General features: G+C 33.4%; 1 protein-coding gene across 8 annotated transcripts in view; it reads right to left on the reverse strand.

Annotated features, from left to right (window-relative positions):
* The window catches only part of LOC100882696 (nucleolysin TIAR), a 654,466-nt gene that overhangs the window by 249,257 nt on the left and 388,161 nt on the right, over window positions 1-17,048 (reverse strand). Inside the window, exon 1 of one of the 8 annotated variants that reach the window (XM_076532258.1) lies at window positions 2,343-2,856. The exons of the other annotated variants lie outside the window; for them this stretch is intronic. The gene's annotated coding sequence lies outside the window, so the exon portion shown is untranslated. Of the gene's footprint in view, window positions 1-2,342; window positions 2,857-17,048 lie in introns of those variants that run through there. 8 annotated transcript variants of the gene reach the window in all.

Genomic DNA, 17,048 nt, shown 5'->3' on the forward strand with positions numbered 1-17,048 from the left:
CAACCACACTCTTTTCAAAATTAACAACTATTAATTAACATATATTTATTAATTAAATTTATTAACTAAATAACTAAATATTTTGTGTCCAGTTACAATCTACACAATCCACGAATACAAAATGTGTCTAACATCACAACTTTCCACAGTTATTTCAACATCATAGCAATAATTACTTTAGTTGTCGCAACCGCCAGAATTATAGGTTATGCACTCATTTTGCTACAAGAAGTAGAATTACATCACATCTTGTGATTACAATGTTCATTACATCATCCTTGTTTGACCCTAAACTCTACAATTAAACCCTAAATATGTTATCACACATTTTAAAATAGTATGTTTAAAAGCCTCGTTTCCACGAAAATGGTTAACGTACCGTAAGGGAGCACAGCGAAAGAAATTCACAAAGAAAACTACAATATTTTTCACGTCGAAACGCGGCGTCACAAAAACCATCCGTCGAACGAAGATTAATATTCGAACGTCGAGCGAGGAAAAAAGAAAGACGGAGAGGATTCAACGACTTTTATTTACACTGCGAACACAATCGAACTGTAACCACGAAGCGGTCTATTTTATCACAAGCAGTCTTATTATTGCACATGTAGTTTCGTTAATCATGTTTAATCAGAAATTAGAAGATCTTTAATAAAGCTCATGAATATTTATAATTTTGATTTAGAGGAAAATTTGGGGGTCATAATATAATACATATGTATACACACATGTTCGTTTATACCTTATTATATTGTAATGCATTATATACATATGTATATGTATGCATATGTACACATGTACACATATATGCATGTGTTCACATATTTTCTGCAACCTTTAATGGACAACTCATATTACATAACATTACGAAGTCAAAATTGCTAATTCTTATGAATATATTCCCTTTTGTAGGAAGAAACAATTACCCTCATCAGTTGACTATGTTTTTGAGGTTACTGAGAGGTGCCTTACTGTATTATTAAAATTATGTGAAAGAAGAATAAAAGCTTATGACAATTTTATTAAAACATTTAGACGTTGTTAAACAGGAAGATCTTATGAACTTATGACTTTGATTTAAATATGTAATATTTTGGATTTGAATTTTGTTTTAGTTTTTGCTGATTACTAAAATATTATTTAAATACAGTCACAAGCTTTTTATGAAGACTATTAAAATTTACTAATAATGAGGTATATCATGAACCCTATCATAAATATTATGGCAATATTTATTTAGTACAACATGCAAATTGCACGAAATTTATTGTCGTTATAATTGGTATATTTTGCCCATAAATATTTCACAAATGTCACAATTACAAAATTGTACTAAAATATAAGCACCTCGACGAAACGTAGAAGCATTATCACCGCATTAAAAATGTATCTGCAGTTCATAATTGGGTCTAATCTATGCAATGCCATAGACGGACAGTAATTAACGAAGCGAAACGCTTCGAATCGCACGATTGTTGAACTCGCAAGGAACGATTCTAAATAGAATGATTCTAATTTATTGCCCGAATAGCACACAACGTGGATAATTACTCGAATGCGAATAAACGGAGTAAATTGAATACTCGCCTCGAATTTAGAGATAAATTTAGAAGGTCGTGAACGAATTATTAGAATGCGACGGAAAATAATTTTGTATGTATGAAGCGGTTAAAAATAGAAAACAACCATGTTGCGATATCTGAGGAAATAATTTACGAAGGTTTTAAACAGTGATAAATAAAGTACACATTCTGCTTAAAAAGAATTGAGAAAAAAAAAACAGATAAAAAATTTGTAATTTTGAAGATTTGTAAAAAGAAGGAATTGCATTGAGTTAATTTAAATTAATTTAGTTGATTCAATATTGATTTTAATATTCCATAAAATATTAACAAGATCATTCATTTTTCCGGCGGTTCAAATTAATTAAAATTCACTCAGTTAATTTACATTGATTTAATTTTAATTTCTCACAAAAATTCAATAAGGTCAGTATTAATTTTTAGGTCGGTATAAAATATTAATTTAATTTGCTATTTAATTTGCATTAAATTCAATTTTGCTCCGTCACAAAAATTAATATTCACTGATTTTCTGTTATGAGTTCCCTTTTCTGCATTTACATGTGACATACAAAAATTGTTATTATATATAACAAATGGGGAGATTTAAAAAATATAGACAACTGAAAATATAGAAATTCAGAAATATTTGAAAACAGAAATTAGAGAAATAAAAATTTCGAAAATGAATCCCCTCACTTTGTATAAAAATTCTTCTGTTATTACAACCAAATTCACTAAAAATCACTAAAAGTATGCATGAACTCAATTTTCTCTTACCCTTCAACTCAACAACCTTAAATAAATCCAAACGTGTACCAACACCCACTCCGAACAATAACACACTACGCATTATCCAAACAAACTATTAAATCACGTATCAACATCAAAAATAAAACCAAAAATCAATCTAGAAACTTGTAATTTCATGTTCGAAGAAAAACGAAGCACGTGCAGCGGTTCGTTAACAAGAAACGTATCAACGTCGGCAATGTTATCACTGAAATCGATCAACTATCAACACGATTCGCGAAGGTTACACAGTGGTGAGTGGACACGTGTGTATAGTCTACACGTCACGAGAATAAAGACGATCGAAGGAGAATTGGTCGAATATCGTAGGCGGTGCTCAAGCGGTTGGAGTTGCACTGAAAAACCACTCGAACATCTAGCTTAAGGTAGCACCCACAAACACATTATCATATGAGCTATAAAACATGCTAGAGTGGTGGCACAGTCATATACACAGGTGCGTGAACCGTGGCTAACAAACTGATGAACATTTATACAGTATGTTTTAACCGGTTAACTGTGTTCGATTATACAATCCAAAACTTTATCTAAAGAATTCATAATTTTTTAGTGAGTTAAAATTCTTCTTTCTTTTGCTATCTTTTTTCCTTAAATTTGTAATAGGCGAATTTTTCTCAAGATCGACGTGTATACTTGTCATTAGTTCATTTTAACTGGTTAATTATTCTGGACGTGTGTCTACGTCAATCTAAAATTTAATCTCAAGAATTATCAATTTTTCAGCAAATAAAAATTCTTTCTTCTCTTGCTTGATTTTAAACAAAATTAAAAGAATACTAATGTAATTGTTTTTCGATCTGTTTAACTATTTTCGTAAAATTTATAATAGCAGCATATGTTCTTCGATCGACGAGTATATACGTCAGTATTTAATTTAAACTAATTAACTATGTTCGATATGTACATACACTAATACAATCATTCCACATTTTCTTTCATCATATCTTCATTTGTTTGCCTTCGACGTATATATTCGTCACAGCTCGAAACTACATATCATAAAACACATTTTATAATAATTTATCCCTCGTCATACGAACATTTAAAATTAAATTCCGCAGTAAACTGTTTAACAAGAATCGTTGAAAGATCGACGAGATCAGATGAGAAACAATCGGAACCGAGCAATAATTGCATCGAATGAAATATTCAGTAGTGGAACGATATCAAATTAAAGTATCCACTTCTCACCCTCGACACGCTCGCGATATTAGCGTTGTAACGTGGTCGAATGTTTCGCGACGGAAATGACAAGGTGTGCCACACCGTTTGGTCGAGCTCACGTTCGCGGGCACAGCTGTGCACGCTTGTGTACGTGTCATTGTGTCGACTGTGAAGCATTTGATATGGCCGCCTTCCTGTCGCGCGTCCATTGTCGTCGAGTCGCGTCGCGACGCTACGTAACTGAGCTAACCGGCTTTCTCGGTGTACGAATAACCCGGTGATACGATACTCCTCTATGCGTCAGCGTTTCCCAAATTAATTTGCGATGTGCGTAAAACCTGCGAAGAAATGACAAGAATGCGACGAATGCATTTTTTACTTCGTAAAGGAGTCATATTAATATTTTGTAACTTAATTGACCAACGTATTCAGGCGAACTACTCGATCCGCATTTGTTTGTACCACGCTGCTGGACGCCATTTTGGTTCTTTTCACATGAAATTTTGAGGGTGGACCCTAAAGTAGTGTTTTGAGGATGTAGAAGTTTGAGTATGTAGACGTTCGGAATATTTGTACAGGATATTTTTAAAGATATAGAAATTGAATAATGTATGTGAATATATAGAAATTGAATAACATATGTGAGTATATAGAAATTGAATAACATATGTGAGTATATAGAAATTGAATAACACATGTGAGTATATAGAAATTGAATAACATATGTGAGTATATAGAAATTGAATAATATATGTGAATATATAAAAATTGAATAACATATGTGAGTACATAGAAATTGAGTAACATATGTGAGTATATAGAAATTGAATAACATATGTGAGTATATAGAAATTGAATAATATATGTGAATATATAAAAATTGAATAACATATGTGAGTATATAGAAATTGAATAACACATGTGAGTATATAGAAATTGAATAACATATGTGAGTATATAGAAATTGAATAACACATGTGAGTATATAGAAATTGAGTAACATATGTGAGTATATAGAAATTGAATAACATATGTGAGTACATAGAAATTGAATAACATATGTGAGTATATAGAAATTGAATAACATATGTGAGTATATAGAAACTGGAGGATATACTAATTTGAAATTGTAGTAATTTATAAAAGCTGGTGTAGTAAATATTTAAAAATTACAGGACATAGAATGAAATAATTCTTCCATGCCATAAAAGCAGATATAAAATAAAAATTTTCTATCATAAAAATACAGTGAAATCTTATACACAACTAGTGTGATATTCGTACACCTAATAACTACATATGCTACCTACATGTAATTAGAGATCTCACATGTCGTAAAATAATAACTAAATAAATTAGTGTTCGTAATAAATTAAAGTCTATAATTTTTATTGTAAATTGTTTATAATACTTTTACAATATGCGATGCGATTCATGAACAAGCAATAGATACCATAACTGGTGTTGAATTGATGTGGACACATATTAATGCAAAGCGAACTATAATCATGTACACGGAACAGAATATGTATCGATCGCTATTGTCATCAAGTCATTCGATCAAATCGTAACACTAATGTTTCAAACAGACCATGAACCGCGGCTGAATATTTAATTTGAACCATTATTACGTTTCTATCGCGTAACGAGGAGCTACACTTTCAGAAAGCCAGAGTTAATTAACGCGCATGCTTTGTTAATGACTCTTTCTATTTCGCTTTGAACGATCTATTAACTTTGCAAGAATACTGTGCTGGAAAACATCGTTAAAATCGTGAATACAAATTCGACGATTTGCTTATAAATGATACTTTAATGTGATCCATGTAAATTAGCAATTAATTTGGGACAAACCTCTACCCCTACGATTAAGCTTTGATCTTTCAACGACAAATAAAGTTCTGAATTTTTGGTGATATTGCTGATATTTTGTATTACGTTATGCGAATTTTGGGATTCATGTTTGTGAAGCTTGAAAATTTTTGGAACTTCATTTGGTAAATTAGTAATTTAGGAATTTGGTAATTTGGAAACTGGGAAATTTAGGGTTTTGAAAATTAGGGAATTTGGAAATTATAAACATTGAGAATTTGGGTATTTGGAAGATTTGGGATTTGGAAGATTTGGGATTTGGAAGATTTGGGGATTTGCAAGTTTTGGGATTTGGAAGTTTTGGGATTTGGAAATTTTGGGATTCGGAAGTTTTGGGATTTGGAAATTTTGGGATTTGGAAGTTTTGGGATTTGGAAATTTGGGGATTTGGAAATTTTGGGATTTGGAAATTTTGGGATTTGGAAATTTTGGGATTTGGAAGTTTTGGGATTTGGAAATTTTGGGATTTGTAAGTTTTGGGATTTGGAAGTTTTGGGATTTGGAAGTTTTGGGATTTGGAAGTTTTGGGATTTGGAAGTTTTGGGATTTGGAAATTTTGGGATTTGGAAATTTTGGGATTTGGAAGTTTTGGGATTTGGAAGTTTTGGAATTTGGAATTTGTGGGATTTCGAAGTTTTGGTATTTGGAAATATGGAAATTGAAAATTAGTTCAGAAATCGATTTTCAAATAAAAAATCTAAATTTCCTAAATCTCCGCTAATTTACACCTACAGCACCTTAATACTTACAGCAGCCTAAATCTTTCCCCTAAAAACATCTTCATTAATTCCCCGAACCTTCCACTAGAATACATCATTTTTCCCAGATAAATATATCTCCTCAAATAATTAGTAACATCGAAAAACTACATACCCAAAATGAAAAATTACCCTCACATAAAATTAAACACGTCCTACGAACCATACCGTGAAGCATCGTTCGAAATTTGTCCGATAAAAGGGCAAAAAAGGGAACCCGAACGGTCGGATAAAATAACGAATTATGCAAATGAATTCGAATTCCATTAAGGAAGTTAAATCTATTCTTCAGAGTGGTTGATAAACTTTTTCGAAGAGTCTCGTCCACGAACACGTTGAATAGTAACCACAGAAAATTGGGTGGTAAACCTGCCCCCTTTTCCACAGGAATATTTCACGTTGTCATCAAAGGATTAATTGAAAATGGAGATGACACTGTCGCCGCTTGAAAATTACTGGGAATGTGGATTAACGGAACGGCCGGGATAAACGTATGTGAGTAAACGAACCAACGTGCCAGGAACATTGTTGTACCATCGCGAAATACTCGTCCACGTTACAGGGGGTTGATTTTGCGAACGTAACCACAAAACCGAACTTACAATTCTGCGTAAATCAGCAAGTTAAATAATTCACCTGGCGAATGTAAACTGCAGTTACGTCGAGGGGATGCTTTTTCGAGGACATCGTTTGTAGCTTTTATCTTTTGTTCTATTACAAAACCATTTTGGGGATAAGGTATAACAAGCAAACAGGAAATAATGCTCTTAGCGATTGTTTTTAACCAGCTGTTTACACGATAAACAGTGTAATTATGTTTAGTCTGACGTGTAATCCTCTTATGGCATTTATTGTCTTGACAGATTTGCAGAGAATTTCGTTTGTGAAAGATGTGGCAATTTGAAAAAATTTAATTAAATATTCTTTGCATTTTTATGTTTCATTCGGTGAGAGGTATTTTTTTTCGGTGAACGAGAATTTGCTTTGTTAAGGAGCTTGATATGTGGTGATATTTTGTGTGTAGGTGGAAGTTGGGTGTAGTGGACTCTTTTTATAAGGACACTATATGTATATTACTTCGTATGTGATGATACACATGTGTAAGTTGAAGTGTGGTGGAGTCTTGTTATAAGAACACTATATGGATATTGCTTGACATGTGGTGATACATATGTGTGGCTTGAAGTTAGATGTAGTGGACTCTCAATATAAAAACACTATATGTATATTGCTTGACATGTGGTGATACATATGTGTGGCTTGAAGTTAGATGTAGTGGACTCTCAATATAAGAACACTATATGTATATTGCTTGACATGTGGTGATACATATGTGTGGCTTGTAGTTAGATGTAGTGGACTCTCAATATAAGAACACTATATGTATACTGCTTGATATGTGGCGATACATATGTGTGGCTTGAAGTTAGATGTAGTGGACTCTCAATATAAGAACACTATATGTATATTGCTTGACATGTGGTGATACATATGTGTGGCTTGAAGTCAGATGTAGTGGACTCTCAATATAAGAACACTATATGTATACTGCTTGATATGTGGTGATACATATGTGTGGCTTGAAGTCAGATGTAGTGGACTCTCAATATAAGAACACTACATGCATACTGCTTGATATGTGGTGATACACATGTGTAAGTTGAAGTTAAGTAGAGTAGACTCTTGTTGTAAGAACACCATATCTATATTGCTTGATATGTGGTGAAACAAAGAAAACAAAAAATTCACATACTTGTAAAAGACACCACTAGATCTAATTTATCTACATCTAATTCCAATACACTCTATGCATCAACGCAAAAATCATGAAGACAAAATAACAAGTATGAAATAATAAAGACGATAAGTAAATAAATACCTGTCAAGCGAAGAATAATGTTGAAACAAGAACAAAAAACACGTAAATAGAAAAGAGTTTGCCAGCAATACATGCTGTTACGTACGGAAAGACGACAATCGGGATATCTAATTTTCGATGGTGAAATGTTTTACGCGGTCATCAGAGAATTAATTGAAAATGGAAATGTCGCCGGCAGCGTTCTGCGAGAACCACCGTGGATGGACACCAATGGTAGGTGTGAATTCATGAAAGAGCAAACGAGAATAATAGCCATTGCATTGCAAAACAACCGGCCACGTTGCACCTTTCGTATACCCGTTATACATTCGCTAATTAGTTTATACGGTGCTATTATTATTTGAAAGCATCGCGTCGAGTGTTTGTGACCGCAAACAAATAATAGTTGTCGCATCCTCTTTTAGGTTTGTTCGGCTTTGCTGTATCGACTTGTTTCGCTTTTAAGATGAAACTATGAAGAGGATGGTATTATGTGAAAAGATTGAAATATCGATATTTTGGTTCTTGAGACATTTCATACGGGTACTTGGTGTTAGATGGGAATTTCGGAATTCGGGGTTTTGGAAATTAGGGAAATTTGGGAATTTTGGGGGTTTTGGAAACTTCGGAATTTTTGAACTTTAAAATTTGGAAATTTTGGAATTTGGGAAGTTTGGGATTTTGGAATTTGAGAATTTTGGGGCTTTGGAATTTTAGAATTTTGGAACTCTTGGAAATTTTGGAATTTACAAATTTGGTGATTTTGAGATTTTGGAATTTAGAATTTGGAATTTGGAAACTTGGAAATTTGGGAATTTGGGAATTTTAGAATTTAAAAATTTTGGAATTTGGAAATTTTGAAATGTTGAAATTTTGGAGTGTGGGAATTTTGGGGTTTTGGAATTTCTAAATTTTGGAATTTTGGGAATTTAGGAATTTTGGAATTGTGAAATTTTGAGAATTTTGGAAATTTAGGAATTTTCGAATTTTGTAAACCTAGGAACTTTGAAATTTTGAAATTTGAAATTTAGATTTGTAATTTTTTAAATTTATAACTTCGTAAATTTGTAAAAATTCCAAAACTTGCAAACCAGCTATCACCAAACATTATTTATTTCAAATTTCACTTCACCAAGCTAAGTACCAATATAATTACATAAATTACTAAAAAAAATAAAAATTTATTAAAAAAAATTAACTTCTGACAATTTTTTAAAAATCTCTGAAGCACTTACTAGTTAGCACTACATAAAATATAAAAGAATCAACTGAAAACAACATAAAGTTGTTAAAAAAGAACATTAGAACGATAAAATTATACAACTGCATCCGAACACGTGAAAATAATTGCCTATCCTTCAAAATAATTGTTACCGTAAACTCGCTTTAAATTCAGAACTTCCGAAGCAGAAGTTTGTTTTCCAAACTTTAGCTTTCAATTTTCAAATCCTTGACCGGTTAGTAGGCAAACTGCTAAAACACCGGTATACCGTTGAACGGCGGCAGGAATTTGTTTCTTAAAACACTGGTTAACGATTTAAGCTAGCGCTACTCATTTACATGGTCCATAGAGAATTCCGGTGATAAAACAATCTTTAATACCCGCTATCCGGGCACGGTATCAGTTCAGAATCTCCGAACTTTCAGAATCACTTCCGTTATGGTGCACTTAATTGCCAAATGATCGTTGGAAAGACCATGGCGCTGCAGATTAACGGCGTTGATACGTTCATTTATTCTCAAACGGAAGGAAAGTATGGTGTAATTGTTCAACTTCATTATACCCTTATCTGTTTATATTTTCCCGTCGGAATTACAGAAGTTGAAGAAGTTTAAATTCACTTTTCGTATACAGGGTGTTTAAGTTATGATACAGAAGGTCATTCGAAAACGACTCGTACATGATTTTCAGGAAATAAAATTCTTTTATTATGAATCTTTTATTATGAATAAAATTGTGTTCTTTATAAATTGAATGGTGTGCTGCGGTATACAATTATTGTAATTATTTGCTGTACAATTTTGTGTATTTTCTAAGTACTTTCAATAATAATTTTATAGTTGTGTAATTCACTATCAAGCAAAAATGCATAAAGGCAGTGAAAATGTTTCTTATTTTACTTTAAGTAAAACTGAATTTTTGTTCCCCCTAATATACTTGTTATTAAACATACTTATACTTGTTATTAAATATAAAATTGACCTTGTAAAAAAATTCATATCCTCGACATAAAGAGCGTTAATTTGAACAAGATTTAATTGATCGTAAATTAAATAAAATTGAGTAGTCCTTCATTAAATATTTCAAGGGTTATCAAAAGTTTCGAGCCTGTTTTTAGAAGGGCCTATTGGAATTCGAATTAATCATCCAATGCCGTCTCAGAGATCTTAAAATAGATATTTGCAACATAGTAGTTAAAAGGCAATCACGTATTAACGTAGTCGTGTTAATGCATCAAACGCGATTATTCCGACCCAATGACTCTAACTATCCTTTGCAGCTTACCAGATAGTAGAACACTCTACCGTGTATATATGCGTGCGTTGCATATAAATACATCCTTAATATGCAACAATCTCTTCATGTACGATCGTAAACATTTTAGCTGTATAATAAAACCGTTGGGAATTTAACAATCTGTCGGAAGTTTATCAATTATCGTACGTTTTCAAAATAGTTTACATTAAAGGAAGTTTTGCTAAACGGAGACATAAATTTATTTCACCGAGAAAAGATAAGCGAAAGTCGTTTCAAGCAAATATTTGAACACAGTTATACCGGAGATTCCATTTTATCAAAGTTAAGATTTCAGTGGCAAACTTCAGAATTGCATTTGGAGAGCAAATTTCTTTCTTCAAGGAAATTTCGATGTCTATTTTCTTTAAAAGCTGCTGGACCGGTGGTAAATTAAATTTGATAAATTATAACCGTGAGCTTAACCTAAAATTAAATGAAACCTCTAACCAGAGATTAATTGTAGGAAAACCAATATTAAATATTTATATTTGTACCTTCTGTTATGTATTTTGTATTTTAAATGACCATAAACGCAGATGTAATCTAACCTCATATTTAGGTGTAAGACAAAAACCTAACAGTATTAAAAATTTGTATTCGAAAAATATTTGAAATTTTAACATCTTCAACATTTAAAATTATAATCCAGAAAAAATATATTTACAAAAAAATTTAATGTAATCAAAAACACTGATTTTTATTTAAAAAATCCGAAGTACACAAATGACATATTTAGCAAAGGTAAATGAACCTAAATTGAAAGAACGTAAAGTTTCACAACACGTTTATATGATAAAAGTTGATTAAAAAGAAACATACAAACGAGTATCCCACTCGATTGCCCACATAAGGGTTAAAGTCCCTTCGAGGATTCTGCCCTTGCCCACGCATCGTTTGGAATTATCATTGGACTCGTTCGTGTTCACCATTGTTCACGTTATAATTCTCACGAGCCACGTTGTCTCGCGTGTATTTCCTCGAGAAACTTCATCCCCAGACTTTCGCGCGTATACGGACACACACACAAACATATATCCGTTGCTCACCACCTACGCGAACACACTCAACAGGTTAGCGGGGGCCGCACACAACTTACAGCCGTACCATGTACATCCAGGGGCAATTTGTTTTGTTCCCGTAACAGGGTCACGCGTTTTCCGAAGGTAAGCGAAGCAATTAAATCGCTAACGAAAAACTTGTCTCACGAGCGAGTGGCAGGAGAGTAGCCCTTCACGTGGAACTCGTTGGGTCTCCACTTCAGTTAAAGTACACACTCGTACGCCGGCTATGTTCCAACCAACGAAACAATGAATCTCTTTCGCGTCGATGATCGCCCGCTCGCGAAAGATTGCCCTCCCTTCACGCGAACTGCAGAAGAATGAATTCAGTGGAACAGAAAGATGCGCGTTACGTAAGCAGTCTGTAAGTGATCGGAAAACATTGAAACGAGCTGCGAGACTCGAACCGACGGCAACAAGAACCTGCATTCATGCTGAGCCGTTTGAAATATGAAAACGACCGTCGCTACTATGTAGTTGTACAATCGTACTTCTACTTGTACGAACTTGTTCGTACAGATTTTTGGGGACTTTGAAATTTCATGAGTTAATTTCGAATTTAGGTATTTTAGGATTTAAGTCATTTGTGATTTGGGGATTTACTGCTGAGGGAATCTGCCGATATGGGAAGCTTGGATTTGGACATTTTGGGATATAGGAATTATTGCATATAGGGGTGTGGAAGCATGGGTATTTGGAGACATAGGTAGTTTGGAACATAGGCATGTCCAAATCAGTGGATTTAACAATCTAGGAAATTGATGTAATTTTGGGATATTGCATTCTGTATATTTAGACCTTCGGATTTGGGACATTATTTACCACCTTTGGGATTTGAGAAGATTATGATTTTGACATCTACAAATATAAGAGTGTAGAAATTAAGTAGTCTACAAACAGGACTTAGAAATTGAAGGACATAGAAATTTGTAGACCTAGAAATATGAAGGTGCAGAATTTGGCAACCTTTAAAGTCTGAGTAGTTAAGAATCTAGAAAGAGTACAATTAAAGTAACTGAGCAGAGTCAGAATAAATAACCCCTTACTCTAACGAAGCTCCACATCTACTTGGTTAGTGTCCTAATATCTGAGCAGAAGAACGTCTTGAGATCATCATTCGAATAGAGCTAGAATAACCGAGATAATGCCCAGATTTCGGACAGCCAACGATCGTCACGTTCGAATTATAGAGGTGTGGATCGGCGCTCAGAAACGGCTGTTTGCACAAATTACGCGGAGGACACGGAAGTGGCATTACGCTCGATTCGGGATTTGAAAATTTTGATCGATGATGATAACGACGAGAACGCGGAGTTTCTCGAATCGAGTCAGCGGGGACGATAAAAAGCATCGGTTACAGATTGCGAAGAGCCACGAGAATGGAATGGCTTGGCCGAAGGAGAGACTGACTGAGGGGTTAAAGGTGAAGGGAGGAAGAGATGGAAGAAGAGCGAGTTCGTATTAAGGGTAATGGGCATTATCTCCATCGATCCCGGCTCACTATCCTACCACCACCCGACACCCACCTCGCCCATCACCCACTATTCCAGTGCTGCTGGATAGCTGGCTGGTACGTTCGAGTTGGTCACGGACAAAAACGCATGGGAATTCATCCGTCTATAGTGAACGGCGGATCGTAAAATGCGGGTAGCTCGACTGAAAGATATCGCGTACTGGAACTCGCTTATTTTCCTCGAAAAACATAATTACCCGTTGAAATCGCCGCATTTGTTAATGTCCCGCGACTTTTTTGCCGCGTGCTGAATGAACATGAGACTAGACTCATCTTTTCGTTTCATACTACTGTGCCGCTCTTTTTAATCGTGTTATTATCAGGTTCTTCTAGTTATTCCGAAAGGATGCATAATTATATTCAGATGCATATTCAATTTCTGGTATTATGAAATGATGTTGAAGTACTAATTTAGGATGTGGGCGATATAAATGAACATAGATGATACTATTGTTATTGATGTAAATAGGTAACCATTCAAATCGTTCATACATTTAGGAATTATATTTCGTGTTGAAACTAATTTAATTTTATTAAGGGTATTATTTAAAACTTTGTATTATTAAGGTATTATTTAAAATATTGTATTATTAAGGTATTATTTAAAATATTGTATTATTATGGTATTATTTAAGAGGAGAATAAAAATATAGATTATTTAAAGCCAATGTGATCTGACCCTTTAAAGTAAAATGTGAAGAAAGGACATAATTTTCTTCGTCCTTATCTTTTATGTAACCTCTATACGTCACGGAGGTCCCTGACAGATTTTTCTTAGAATTCCTTGATTTTCTTCTAAAATCAACAGTAAGTGACAGAAGGCTCCTGTCCTTTTACCCTTATCTGATAAATGTCGAAAATGCACCTGCACCCGTAACCATGAGATGTACTTGCTCTCATAACCATGAAACTTCTTTATTAAAACTCGCATCTTATGATATAAATCACAGTTTTTTTCTGTGCGAATTGTATAAAATCAATATTAGTAAAAGTTTCTGTTACCACTCCTGTCGAATATACATTTTGATACATTACTAGTATTGCAATTAATTTTATCACATGTGGTGTTTGCAGACACACTAATATGCGAAAACATATTTTCAGTAACCACATAAACTACACATTCCGCATCAGTAAGACTAGAGTTTATTTTGCTATGTACTTGTGTCCGAGTGTTTCTTCGAAGTTTCACGTTTCACAAAAGCTGGGAGTGGGTACAATTTTTGTAACATAGGTGAGAAAACAGTTTCTTTTCTATTGGTTTATCTGAAATTCGATTGGAGATGGAAATACAAATGACGTATGAAGTGGCCTGGTTTACACAAAGTGGCAAGTAATAAAACGCAATACCACATGTATAGAAAACTGCAAACAAAAGACTACTGCTAAGGTTAAGGGTTCACCAGATGTGACTAACAATAAAATACTCGCTAGAATGTAATGACTTCTTGGGTCTTATTGCTGCAGGTAAATTGATTTGAAGCTACAAATGTGAAGGAACGAAAAACCGTTAAACTATTGTATCTAAAACTTGTACCGAGGTCCTTTCGCTGTAATATGCATTCTACTAATAAAATGATAATTTCGAGGAGTAAACTAGCACACGTATTATAAAACAGGATTTCGAGTTATATTGTTTAACCATTAGTCGAAGTGAAATTCGTCGCAGAATCTCTATGTCGTTATAAACTCGTAGAAAAAGAATTTCGCGGAGCTTTCTTTGGTGTCAAACATATTCTATAAATTATATAATCATCAATTTTATTAGTATCCTAAAGAGAAGAACAGAACCGAGACAAATAATGTACGCAGACTGAAAATGGAATCGTCGAGAACCAAGGCACGAAAGTTTTAAATGAAAACGTCACTTACAACGCGTCGACCCGCGACTTTTCTATTCCCAAGTAAAAAGTAAATTCTTATTTTCGTGGGACTCGTTGAGCTCCGACGATCCGACTAAATCCAACATGCTCCTCCCGTACGAATCATCGATCCGTAACGTCCAATCGGTACCAGCTGAATCGAACGAGGAAAGAGTAACGAATACGTTCTTTCACTTGGACTTATCGTGGGTCAGTAATTGTCCTTGCTATTGGTTTTCACCGTGGCCGCTGGATAATCAGTGTAAATTAGGCCAGTGATGTCCGTTTAAGCTTCGAAAGTTACTTTCTTACCAGCATCATGTGCTGTGTGACGCAAGCTAATGATCGTTCCCATTTTAAGGATTGAAAAACTGCTCTCAACAATCATGAGGGTTTATCAATTCTTTTTGGGAATATTAAATGTTCGTAACATTAGGATTCAAATATTTAGTACTGAGTTATTATACATAATTATAACTCGGATACTGTTTCAGATGCTGTTCACTGTTCGAGATGTTGTTTTAACTTATTTCAATTTCTATAAAAGTATCGTTTCCTTTATTTTCTCATGTTCAATATTCAATATGATATTCAAACTGTTTCAATGCAGGAATATTTTTATACTCTCGCTGTATTGATATATAAAATTCAGTTTTTTTTGTTATATTTAGCAATAATGGTTTCCTTATCAGAGTGTTTTAGAATCAAGTTTCTTTTGTTTATTATATTTCATAACAATGAAGTTTTCATTCTTTATTATATTTTCTAATAATCAAAACTCCTACATTTGTCATATGTTTTAGTGATCAAATTTTTTGCATTTATTGTACTTTTAAATAATCAAGTTTTCTACATTTAATACATTTGATAATCAAGTTTTCTTTATTTATTCCTTCATTCTAATAACTGTATTTTGTTATTTATTGATAGTCAAACTTTTATTGATAGTCAAAAAGTTTTTTGATAGTCAACATTATTTTATTTGTGACATACTTTACCAAACACTTCCAAAATCGTTAAACAAACATATTATAACAGTCACAATATACAACTATATACTTGAGTAAAACAAATTTTGTAAATTCAGAAATGACATTTAGTTAGACGTAATTTAGTTAAAGTTTAGAATCAGCAATAGTCGAAATTCGGTATATAAGAAACGAGCAATTTAACCGTAAAGGTGCAATGAAACGTTTTAAAGTTATTTTCCTTCCATCTCGGAATACGAACGAGTTTGGATCAGCTCTTTACGACGATTTTACCTTTCTTCCATTATTGTCGATCACTCGTGCGTGATGCGTTAAATGGAAAGAGGGTGACGGTGACTAATTGTCGCAAAGACGATCACGATATGTCTTTTCTCGTAAATCTGATTGGATTCGCTTGCTGACCTCGCTCGCAAACTTGTCGATTCGATTCACGTAGAATTTGTGGGACACGTAGTACCCAAATGCAATCACACTTTAATATACTTCTTGCGTTAGATTGTTATTAGAAATGAGAGGTGTATCGCATGTTTCGTTAATTTCATTGTACAATGTCAAGGACGGTACTCCTTAGGGAATGTGGGTATCTAGGGAAAAGGACTGTACTATTAATTAGTTTCTGACGGAGAAATTTTTCGTGTATAAGTAGAAAAATATGCGAGTTTGAGGATTTGAAGAATGAGGTTATTTGAGAAGTTGGGGAGGTCATATGAAAATTTGACAATTTGGGAAATTTGGGAATATGAGGATTTATAGAATTGGTAGTTGAAAAATTTAGCTATGTAGTAACTTATAAAATCGACGGTTTAAGAATTTAGTGATTTGGTAATTTGGAATTTTGCAATTTGAGAATTTGAGAAATTTAAGAATTTAAGAAGTTGAGAATTTTGGAATTTGATAATTTAGGAATTTGAGAACTTGAGAAGTTTAGGACCTTAGGAGAATGGGAAAATTAGAGAATGGGAAATTTGTAAATTTGAAAATTTGTGAGTGTGAGAATTTGATTATGTGGCAAATAAAAAATTTTGAATTTGAAGATTTAAAAAATTGAAAATATGAAAATTGTATAATTTATTGATTTGAA

The sequence above is a fragment of the Megachile rotundata genome, chromosome 5, assembly GCF_050947335.1.
Source record: "Megachile rotundata isolate GNS110a chromosome 5, iyMegRotu1, whole genome shotgun sequence".
NCBI lineage: Eukaryota > Metazoa > Arthropoda > Insecta > Hymenoptera > Megachilidae > Megachile > Megachile rotundata.